The 12,533-nt window shown below is 24.6% G+C and overlaps 1 long non-coding RNA gene across 1 annotated transcript; it reads right to left on the bottom strand.

Moving 5' to 3' along the window:
* Positions 1-1,948: 1,948 nt before the first annotated feature.
* Positions 1,949-3,681, bottom strand: LOC135925004 (uncharacterized). The gene is made up of 3 exons (XR_010571490.1): positions 3,537-3,681; positions 2,672-2,927; positions 1,949-2,082 (listed from the first exon to the last, which is right to left on the bottom strand). It is a non-coding gene; the product is annotated as an uncharacterized LOC135925004 (long non-coding RNA).
* Between the last annotated feature and the right edge of the window lie 8,852 nt (positions 3,682-12,533).

The following is a 12,533-nucleotide window of genomic DNA, read 5'->3' as shown; positions in this document are numbered from 1 at the left end:
TTGATATCATAACTATAATCCATGGAAATCTAAATAGGCTGCATCAATCATTTTGATAGTGCCCTTTATCATTATCATAAATTCTATAATCCATGGAAATCTAAATAGGCTGCATCGTGCCCTTATCATAAATTCTATAACTTTGTTTAAGTTTAACGGTTGGTCTTCGTCTTTAATATCTGGGTATCGTAAACATACTTCTCCAGCGATTAATTGATCTCGAATTCTTAGTTCTGTTATCTTTAAATTCTCATCTTCGAGCTAGCTCCTTTATATATATATTTTTTTTATATAGCTTATTATGGATTCAGTAGGGCTGCGACTTAAACTAATGAAATCAATTGCTCCTCTATCAATATAAAATTTTGAGGATATTTTATGTGTCTAGTCGTCAATAGCCCATTTATCTCATTCATCTTTTATCCATAATTGCTAAATCAATTTATTTATTTTTTAAACAAAAAAAATTATAATTCTATATAACATTTAACTTGACCGAAGACCGAAAACCGCGCGACCTTTTACCTCGTCGCCAAATATTAAATCGATTAAAGTTTAAAATACGATAAAGAATTTTATTTGTAATTCTTTTGTATATATACATTTATATAATTATCCAATTTAACTTCTAATAATATGCAATTTGATTAACCTCGATAATATAATATTACATGTCGGAAAGTTATAATATAATATACAAATAACGTCCTTTTAAAATATATAACGTGACCTTTTAAAATATATCTTACAATAATAAATATTCAGATGTAACAGCTATAGTAATAAATACAATATCCATCCTTAATTACTATATTAAGTAGACTAAATTTGACAAAATTTGCAATAAGATCTGTTTATTTTATTGATATATTTATATAATTTATTATTAAATTATATTTTTATAATATTTTTTCTAAAATACTAATTTGTCTATACCTTATATAAATCCAAATAAAAATATACCGATATTATTAGATCTTAAGTAAATTCGAAAAAAGATTTTGAGGTTTTTTTCCAGGGGTTTTTTTCCGGGATTCTATGGAATCTTCTTGATTCTAAAACAGAAACTGACATATGTAAAATTTGTATAAGGTAGAAATAATGTGTAAGAAACAAACCACCTCTGCACTAATTAATCAAAATAAAAGATTTCATCACAAGATTCAAGATAATAATACAATAGAAAACTATTTAAATGATTTAACCAAAACAAATATTGTTGTATTAAACATTATTTATTAAAAAAATTTCTTAAAAATACACCATTTAAAATTCTTGCCACAAATGAATTTAAATCTTTGCTGGAGCTTTAAATCTAAACGTAAAAATTTGTTCAATACCCTCAATTAAACTATATATGAATGATATTTACATCCATAAGATGGAATAGCTCTTATATAATGGTCGAAAGGACTATTAAAATGAGAAGGGCCATTGACGTTGTGACTCAGATATATCTAATATCGAAGAAAGACAACTGAGTAAAGTAATTAAATTTTAATTACTTATATAATTTTTACCCGGATAATAAACGACTTTAATAAATATACAAAACAAATTAAAGACCTTTTTTGATTTTACCGAACATATGTGTTTTGACATACATCCTACTTTAAATCTAGTTATCCCTTTTTATATTTCTTTAATGGAACTAAATTCATTGGACCGCATTTCTTAATGCTATTGACATAATATAAAATTATTATAACCTAACAAATAGGGATGTACCGATATTTTATATCGGATCGAGCCGATATCTAATCCATTTTAAAATATCGGTTATCGGACAATATTATAAAATTTTCCGATCCGATCCAATCCGATAAAAAATGGCGTCTTTAACAAAATTTTTTTAAAAGGTTATATTTAAAATCATTTATTTTTATAAATTAGAAATTTATTTTATGTATATTTTTTTAATAATAATAATTAATTAATTAACATTCTGCCGTATTATTTTTTTTGCGTATTCTGCTTATAAATGTGTGCGATAATCTCTTCAGAATCTCTTTTTAGTGAAGCTGGTGATATTGACAGTTACCATCGCCGCAGACTGACCTCTGATAAATTTGAAATTGAAATCTTCAATATATTAATGTTAAATAATATTTTAATTATTTATTTCAAATTTCATAATATATTTGTTTATTACTTTATAGATTTATATAAAAGTGATTTAACAATAAAAATATTTTATATACTTGTAGAATTGCAATTAAATTGAATATAAAATATAACTGATCATTATAATATTCAAATGACATAAGTTATGGTAGAATTAAATTATAGATGTTATACTAATAAAAAGTATTTTAAAAATTAAAACCATTGGTATCTCTACAGAATACAAAATTAGATATGATATCGGATCGGTAATCGGCCGATATCAATTTAATATCGAGAATATCGGATCGGATCGGCCTCCAAAAAGGGGTATCGGTACACCCCTCCTAACAAATATTGAAACCATAATATCAACCATATTAGATCCTAGATTAGAAATGAATTTTTTGAACAATTACCTGTGTCATATAACATAGATACAACAAATCTATTACAAAAATTTATGGGTATATATAATGAAAGTACAATATAATATCGAAATCGATACAACAACAGTTAATCCAATAGTAAAAACAAATATGCATAAAAGTTTTAAACAAAATTTCACCTCATCAATATGTGAGGTTGATGAATTAAGAATCACGTCTAATAAGAGCCCGCTAGAATGGTGGAGATTGCATAGGAATCGTTTTCCCGTGTTGACGAAAATGGCAACTAATATATTGTCCATTCAGGGATCTTCTGCTTCATGTGAGCGGTTATTCTCAGGTACAAATATGATAATGATGAATAGAATGACTTTGAAGGAAGAAACCATTAGAAAGACTTTAGGCTTGAAAAACTGGTTATTGTCAAATTCGGATCTAGCATATTATATTTTTTCTGTATTATATTTTGATGTTTATAAAATGAGATAGTTGTACATTTTTAAAAAATTTTAATAAAATTTAAATATTAGATTGAAGAAACAATTTAGATATTTTAATAAGCAATTCTAATTCTAAAAATAGGGTGTTTTTGGCCAATTAGTTTGAATAATGTTATATGAAATCATTGTGTTTTATTTCTTTTATTTTCTGTAAATTTTGTTATATGCTAATGACAATTAGTTTAGAGAATCCTTAAAAGTGTTATTTTAAAACATCCACATTAATTTATTTTTTATATAGAAAAAATGATTAATAAATTATGCAATTGGCACGAATATGAATATTGCAATTATTCGATTCGTTTTTTTTTGTACAAATATAAAACATGTGAATATTATAGATTTATAATTAATTAAACATCATAATTATTTATATCTAAAAACATCAAAAAAAGATCTGTTTAACGGGATTTAAAAAAATATGAATCTTTAATTGGAGAAAAAGAGATGCTTATTATTTTCACAAAATATATGAAACCTCTTATCAACGACAATATTAATCTTAACTTAATTAAAACATATTTTACACCAGATAAATGTTTACTTTCATCCGTTTGCAGATAATACGTGGAGGCAGTTTTTAAATCTTTTATCATTCATCGGCGCGCCAAATTAGCCAAAGCCTCATGAATTGGCTTGTGAGGTGCTACATATTTTAAAAATGAATTTAACTTATAATTCGATATATAAATTTTTAAACTTATTTTGACATTTTTAGTTCTAACATTGATAATATAGTTTAATTATTCATTTCCTGTCCAGTCTCTATATAAATTTATGTATTTATTATACTCTGAAATAGATTAAGAAATCGTCTTTTACTCAGGTCAGAGTCATACATCATCAGTAATATTCTATCGATTTTGTTAAAACTTTGGAACGCAAATAAAATATATAGTAAGAAATATAAATAAATTAGAAATTATTAGTTAAACTATAATTGTCGTAGATAAATATTATTTCGTAGAAATTGATAGGGAATATAGAGATTCTTTTGGTATTGAATATGAATCCAGCGATGGATTCTTTTGATAGGTGTACTAATTACAGGTATACAAAGTATTTTTCTAGCTAAGATCGAATCTAGGGAGTTTCAGTCGCTTTTCCCATAAAATGTCAGTAAATCCTTATAGTATAATAAACAATATATTCTTGCTCTAGATTGCTAGTGTTTTATTATAATCTTGGCTTGAAATGGAACGTTTATGAGCTTTTATACCTATACAATATAAATTGAATGTTTGCTCATCTTCAACTTGATCACTCTCTACATTTGTATCATGTTCTATAAGTTTTAAATATAGAATTAAAAATTACAAGGATTCCCTAGTATAAAAATTAAGATATTCTGAATCAGTCATAAGATATTAAAATTTGAGATCAAAAAGCCTAATGTTTAAAAAAAAAATATTATAAATTAAATTACTTGCAGTTTGAAATTGAAAACATGCAGTCAAGCTTTTTAGAAAATTTTCTTTTAAACAAATCTGACTTTAAGATTTATTGATTTGCATTATTAATTTCTATTTTCAGATGAAATAATTAACCTAAATTAAATGTTGATCCATTTTGGGGGAAAGAAATTCAACAGACTCTACGAATAAATTTAGTAATGCTAATAGTTCCTCAACATTCATATTTTAAAACAATAAAATAAATATAATTTAATAGCATTTTAAATTGTTTCCAAGCCCTATCCAGGGCGTCGCTAGCCTTTACAATCTCAGGGGGCTCAACTAAAAAAAAATTATTGGAGCTTCGCCCCCATACTTCCCATTTTGCGGGCATTCCCGCTTTTGTACGGCCTTCGGCAGGGTTTTATATTAATATATTATCTTTTTTTAAATTTGTTAACACTGAACATTATTCTGAATTCCATATTTTGCCATTTATTAAACTTTGGAAACAAAATAATCTATCATATAAATAATTAAAACAATACTAGACATTTCTAAAAATATTATATTTTAATACAAAATCTATTTATTAAATTATATAATATTTTCGTTGCTGATATAAAAAAATGCGTCTAAAGAATTACAAGTGATAAAAAGGTAAAATAATTCATACATATGTCTCAATTGATAATGGAAAAACCACATATGGCTATATAATTCTTAGCAAGTTACATTGACAAACGGTCATAAAACTAATATAACTCTCTGTTACCATTTTTGACAATGTTTTATTGAATGGACTAATAAAATTTATAGGCGTAAACCAAATTAACAATTCTTGAAGAAGAGATTATAAACGACCAATCCAAATCATAAAACCATGGTAGTTAGAGCTTCCTCTTAGATGAATGATGGAAGCTAGATAAGTAATCGAGAAAATTATTGTGAGATAATAAATTTTTAAAAGATTATCTTCCATTTTTAATGATATATAAACGACTACACAATTGACTATTATTGTTTATCTAAAATATGCAATCATATGCTCTCGGCCGCTGTAATAATAATCTTAAATTACATAGCAAGACAAATAAATGCTAGTTAATTTGCAGTCATAGCCATGACACTCACGATGTAAACTAATATTAGAATTTATTATGTTGGATAAATTGATAAAATAAAAATACTAAAAATCTTTGGAAGAAATAATTATGCAAATATATTGAAGCCTTGAGTTATTTACACGGAAAGGATGCCATATTAGAAATAAAATATTTTCTAACTATAAAATAAGGACCAGAATGATATGATGAAACAATTAAGATTTTATATATTATCGCACCACCTCTAGTTGGTAAATTATATCTTAATATAATAGTAGTTTGTAAAATATCAAAAATATATTCTTATTAAAAATTTAACTCAAAACTGTTTTTCAAAGAAGAAAAAAATAGCTTACTAAAAAACACGTAAAAAAAGAGAAGAAAATATATTTAAATTATTACATCCATTGTGGGATGAATAATATGATGTTTAAATTTAATAATATTTTTAATAAATAGATGGCGTTAAATAATTTAAAGCAAATTATTACTTATATTTATTATCAAAAGCATTTATTAGTAAATTTTAAAAATATTAACTGTAATACGTCTGTAAAAGTGGCTTTACCTAATATTTTATAAATAATTATATATTATAGAGGATTATAAACTATATGTCTACTTACCATTTATAAATAACTAGATTTTTATTCATTTATTTGCAATTTATAATCCAAAAAATTTCATAAACATAATTTATTAAAAATAATGAAAAATTTTAAAATAACCCCTGATCCTAATAAATATAAATTTCTGAATAAGATCTCATAAAATAGGAAAATTTCAAATTTATACATCATTGAATAAAGGAGAAAATTATGATTCCCCATCAATCTTGATGGGCTATCAGCTAGTTTAATATATAATGATATAAAATGTTAAATAGATACATAAATTCAAGAATTAAAATAGTCTTTAAATAAATATCTGATTCCTCCTGAATTGGTACTTGATACATTTAAAGTTCTACTGATCTCTAAATTTTCAAGAATAGGTATAATATTAAGTGTTTATTCAATTTTATCATAATAAATAATATATTTTATATGCATTTTCAACTGAGCACTTTATATCTTTAGAATTAATGGCAAACTTATCAGTAGTTATACCAAATGTGTATTCAATCACTACTTAACTTATAATATTTTGCTTCTGGACTGGTATTTTTCATAGGATAAGGTTTCATAAGTTTTTTAAGGAGGCTAGATCAGACAATGATATTATATGATATAGGATTTTCTAATTCTAAAATAATTAAAAATAATTTATTAATATTAAAAATTTACTTTGATATAAAATACTATTTCTGAAAGTAACACCATCACTTTGTTTTCTACATATGTGCTTACCATCTAATGAGCCAAGGCAGTTTGGAAATCCATGTTTCCCAAAATATTTTTGTGCAATCTAAAAATATATTAATATCTAAATTTATAATAACTTCTCCTAATGTTATCTAGTTGGAACTGGCATATGAATATCTTTTAAAGTTTTCCATATAGCATCACATACCTCTGGAATAATGGTAACAATGCATTTTGCGTATTCTGCTTTTTAACTTGGTTTGTTTTTTCTTAAATTGGTAGTTGGGTTTTGTTGAAGCATCTAATTTATAAAAGATATTATAATTATAAAAAATCGGAAAAAATTATAACAAAAGATCTTCTTTGAAGATTTTTGAGCGAGATCTAGCTGAAAAATTTGAGCAAGATCTTTGAAGATCGTAAAATTTGAAGATCTTTTATTTATAAAAAAATTTGAGCAACGATCTTAAAAGATCTAGATCTTTGAAGATCGTAAAATTTGAAGATAGTAAAATTTGAAGATCGTAAAATTTGAAGATCGTAAAATTTGAAGATCGTAAAATTTGAAGATTTTTTATTTTTTAAAAATTTTGTGTAACGATCTTCATGATATTTATTTTTTTACCCCTTTATCAAAAGCCCAGATGTTTTTCAATTTTCATCAAGGCAGGAGGAGAGGTATAAAACATAAAAGAAATATTATATTAATAAAATTGAAAAACATCTGGGCTTTTAATAAAGGGGTAAAGAAATAAATATCATGAAGATCTTTGAAGAGCGTTACACAAAATTTTTAAAAAATAAAAGATCTTCAAATTTTAAGATCTTCAAAGATCTTTTTATTTTGAGCAAATGTACAACTCTGGTTGGATACCATTGCTTTGATATGTGAAGTGAATGAAATGGTAAGTGTATGAATGTTTTAATTTGGTATAATATTAACATTGGCCCGAATAAGCTATAATGAATTTTATTGGACAAATATTTTTTAAAAGAATACTATTGGCTAAATTTGATTGATATTTTTTGAGGATTATTATAATAAATACTTATTTGGATTTGGACCTTGAAAATAATTTTAGGAAGAGACATGATAAATAAATTTAAAAATCAATAATATAGTTGATTAGTGATTTTGAACTAGACTAATTACAATACTAAATATGTTAATTTTCAATTAATAAATGATTATATTTATTTAATTAGTGTTATATGATAATTTAAGTAATAAAGGTCAATTAGCAATGATTGTTTTAAATAAAAACTCTTTTTAAATAGGAAATCTTTTATAAATGAAAACCGTAAATTACAGTTTTTTTATATTATATTATTTTTTACATATAATTGAAAATAAATAAATTGAAAGTTTAAAATAAAAAAAAAATAAATTTTATATAATTTAAAAAAATTTTTTTGAAAAAGTCTTTAACCCTGAACCCTAAATTTAAAAAAAGGGTTCAAATTTGGATTTGGGTTCAGCTAAATATCGAGGAGGTTTCAGGGTTTGGTTTCTAGTTCTCATCCCTGCTGGAATTATAAGAAACTAATTATGTAAATTATAACGAATATAAATTTACATTTAAAAAAAGTTTATATATAAGCTGCAAAAAAGATACGTTGCTTATTTTATTAATTTGGATAACCTTTTATAGGTCAAGGCAATGTTATAATATCATCAATCGTAAATTTTTCAAAAGACCAATTTTACTGTATATAAATAGTAAATTTTCTAAATAAAGTCCGAAATTTAATTCCGCATTCGAGTTTTGGTTATCACTTTGCTCATAGCTCTTTCACTGACAGGAAGTAATAGGAAGAGTTGATAAATATTTATATAATTAATTTAAATTAGAATAAGAATTCAATTAGTTTAAAAGTCAGTATGATAATATAAAAGAATATTTTAGCCAATTTTTTGTGCTGATACTTTCTTTTGTAGTTTGATCATTTGCAATAGCTTTAAGAGAAAAATAAGCTAAATAATAATTTTATAAAATTCACTCAAATATTTTTTTTGTTCAACATAATTATTTAATTCTATTTTATCTAATTTGAATATTGATTTCATATTATACAAATCAGTTATAACATTATTCTTTTTCAAGCATATGTAATGTAATTTTAGAAAATATTGTCCCCAATAGTTATTTTATAAAATTATTTATAGAAATAGTAAGTAATATTTATCTCTTGGTCCTTTTAATTTATTTTCTGTGTGATGTATTTATTTGGTTATCGTAGCCAAATCATTACCAACTGCCTGATATTTCGTTCAAAATAGACTTAATATAAAATTTTCATTTCTATTCTTACTAATAATCCATCAGCAATGAAAGAGGTGCTTAGTTTAGTCCATTGGGATTGATCTTTGAATGAGAAGAAAATATAATCAGGAAATCTTCAATAACTATTGGTTATCGCTAATTATTAAATAAAGAGTATAATTAAAATTTGTTTACTTATGGAAATCTTATTTTTAATAAAAATTTTAGGGAAAAAATAATTTCTTTATCAAATTAGTAATATTTCGATATCCTCCTAATCTAATTGATTTCCTTCAAAAGTTATTACATAAACTGATTTAAATTAAATATCTCATCTACATGCAATGTCAGCATATCACTAGAATAGGACATTGGATTTTGGGAATTCAATAAGAAAAATTTTATATTTTTTATAATTTGTTAATTGACGGATCTCATTTTTTTAAATTTATGTAAGAATAAAATCAAAGATAATCATAATCTTATCTTATCAATTATTGGCTTAAAAAAAATTATAATACAAGTTAAAACTACACTTCAAAAATTAATATATACCCCCAAAAAATTAATTCCTACCCCCCTCCCTTAAATAAATATCTACCCCCCCCCCCCCCAAAAAAAAAAATGTCAATATATTTTGGAGAAATTTGTCTGCTACCATCTCCTGCCAAATCTAATATTTGGATAAATGTAACATTTGATGTGTTTATATTTTTAAACCGACCCCGAACTTCGTATTCCACTTTTTGAATCAATGCTTGCTAAAAATTAGTCTCATAATTTTTTATCAATATTATATACAGAGTTGGGCAGGTCCTCCGGAAAAAGAATCTAGATACAGATACAGATTCTTTATAAAAAAATGAATCTTAGATACAGATACTAGTATCTTTTTCAAAATATCAAAAAGATACAAGATAAAAGATACTTGTATCTTTTGCTAAAATAGAGTATCTTAAATACAAGATACTTTTAAATTTTCATTACCAATTAAATTAGAATAGTTTATAAATAGAGTTTTTATTATTTATTTGTGAAAAACATAACATACGCATATAAGAATGAATATTTACAATAATTAATAAAATATTTATTAATGAGTTAATTATTATAATATAATAATAGGCATTTTAATATTAGTTTTTGCCCATTAATAACATAAACACGGAAGGGAGAGTAGTATATTTAATGGGAGTTGAAAATTTGCAAATAAATAAAAAAATTAAATCAAATTATTTTTTAAAATAATCAATTTTTCAAATAATTTATCATTAAGTCTTTGTCGTTTTGGCGTATTTAACATTGTGCCAAAACTAAATAACCTCTCAACAGGAGCTGATGAGGGTATGGCAGTATTATATTTTAAAAAAATTTCCTTAATTAATAAAGGATAAAATTTAAGCATTTCGAGTGTTTTTCGCCGGCTTTAATATAATTTAAAACCTCAAGCTCAACGTTGTTTGTATTATTGAATTCAACAACGTTTGCATCACTAAAAGAAAAATAATCATCATTTTCTTTATTAGATATTATATCTATTGGTGATACATCCTGAGCTTGATGGTATACTATTTGTGCTAGCTCTAATGCTTCGTTTAGTAATATCTTTTGAAAATATTTTTTTTATCATCAGATTCAATCCATAGATTCTTAAAATATGGATGTGATAATGATGCCAAAAAGGCCTCATTATATTTATTATCATAAGAAAAAAATTTTCCAAATCTTTTCTCCATAGCATTTTGAACAGCTTTTAATAAAGGGAGACAATATTGTAACATTCAAGTTTACCCAAGTCCCTTTTAATTACAAATAATATAGGCACTAATTCCCCATAAAATGTACTACTCTGCCCTTGTAGTTTGTCTAATGCAATTGCTACTGGGCCTAAAACTTTACAATATTCTTCCATATATACAATATCTATTTCTTTTAAAATAGGACAATCAATTGATTCAAATAATAATTTTAAATTTGATCTATATTTTAGTAATGAAGTGATACTATCATACAAACTGTTCCACCTCGTTACGCATGGAACCTTTAGCTGATAACCACCTGTTATCTCCCTTATCTTTTCAGAAGATTTGGGCCTTCCACATGCATTCCAATATTTTGTACATTTCCCCATTACTCCATAATGAATCCTTCCAAGATTCTTTGAGCTCGATACTGATGAAATAATATCTTTAGTTGCTATTAAGGACAAAGTGTGGCAGGCACACCTGATGTGCCTGGGTAATATTATTTTGTTTATATCATCTAAAGATAAAGATTTGTACTAACCATCATTGATTTCATTAAACTCTAATAGATCATCCTCAAAATCATTGTCAAGAACATTTAATTTCACACCATATTCATTAAATGACTTGACAAAATTGGATGCATTATCTGTGACGGTAGCAATTAGTTTATCAGAAATTCCATACTCTCTATAGACTTCTTCCAATAACTCAGCAATTTTATCAAATGAATGGGTGCTGGGCATTCTTCTACATGCCAAGGCTCTTGATTACCTTTCAAGGGTTTCTCGGGTTATCTTTAAAATAATTTATTTAAAAAAATTAAATAAGATATTAATATTACCCAGTGAGCTGTTATTCCCATAAAACTACGGGTTTTTGTAGACCACAAATCTGCCGTGGTGCATATATATGATTGAGCTTTTAAAGTACTTTTTAAAGTATGTACATGATTTTCAAAAATTTCCTCTATTCTTCTCTGCAAAGACCTCCTCGAAAAAATTTTAAATGAACCAATGTTACTAAGAATATCTAGAGTATCATAATATTTATCTATATATAAATTATCTAACCTTCCATCATTGTAACAAATTCAGGCTGTTCAACTAGGCTCAAAGGGTGTAAACCCTTGACAATAAATGCACATATCAATTTATCAATTTTATTTTGGGTAATTGTCGGTTTTATTTTATTAATTGCATTAAAGGATTCTGATATACTAGTTTTTTATGATATTAGAATTTGCTGGTTTTTTTCTGTGCTGTTTTAAATATAGCTTGTATTCAGCATATATGCCTAAATGGCATCTCTAATAAAAAAAATATATATACTAGTTTAGTTTTATTTTATTCATTATCTTTAATAAGTATTTAACATTACTTGTTTGTGAATTATGATATTTATGTATTTTTTAAATTAGTTTTATTTTCTAATATATTATTCTGTGTTTGTAATATCATATTTAGTTAATTTATCATTTTATAAATATCATTTGAATCTCTTTCAGATTTTTTTAAAATATACTTGCAAAATCATTACTACTTTATTATAATTATTTTATTAAGAGCCATTTAAAATTATCTAATGTTATATATCAATTGTTGCTTAAATATTTCCTATAATAAGAGAACTTTATGGTAGAATTTAACTTTATTTGTTACTTTTATTTATTTAAAATATAAGTACAATTATATTACAGTATTTATTTACAAAATTTAATCAATTTAA

Source organism: Gordionus sp. m RMFG-2023, chromosome 2, assembly GCF_954871325.1.
Source record: "Gordionus sp. m RMFG-2023 chromosome 2, tfGorSpeb1-WG-v2, whole genome shotgun sequence".
In the NCBI taxonomy this organism is placed as follows: Eukaryota; Metazoa; Nematomorpha; class Gordioida; order Chordodea; family Parachordodidae; genus Gordionus; species Gordionus sp. m RMFG-2023.
The sequence above is the reverse complement of the archived record's forward strand: the minus strand, read 5'-3'. Positions and strand labels throughout refer to the sequence as shown.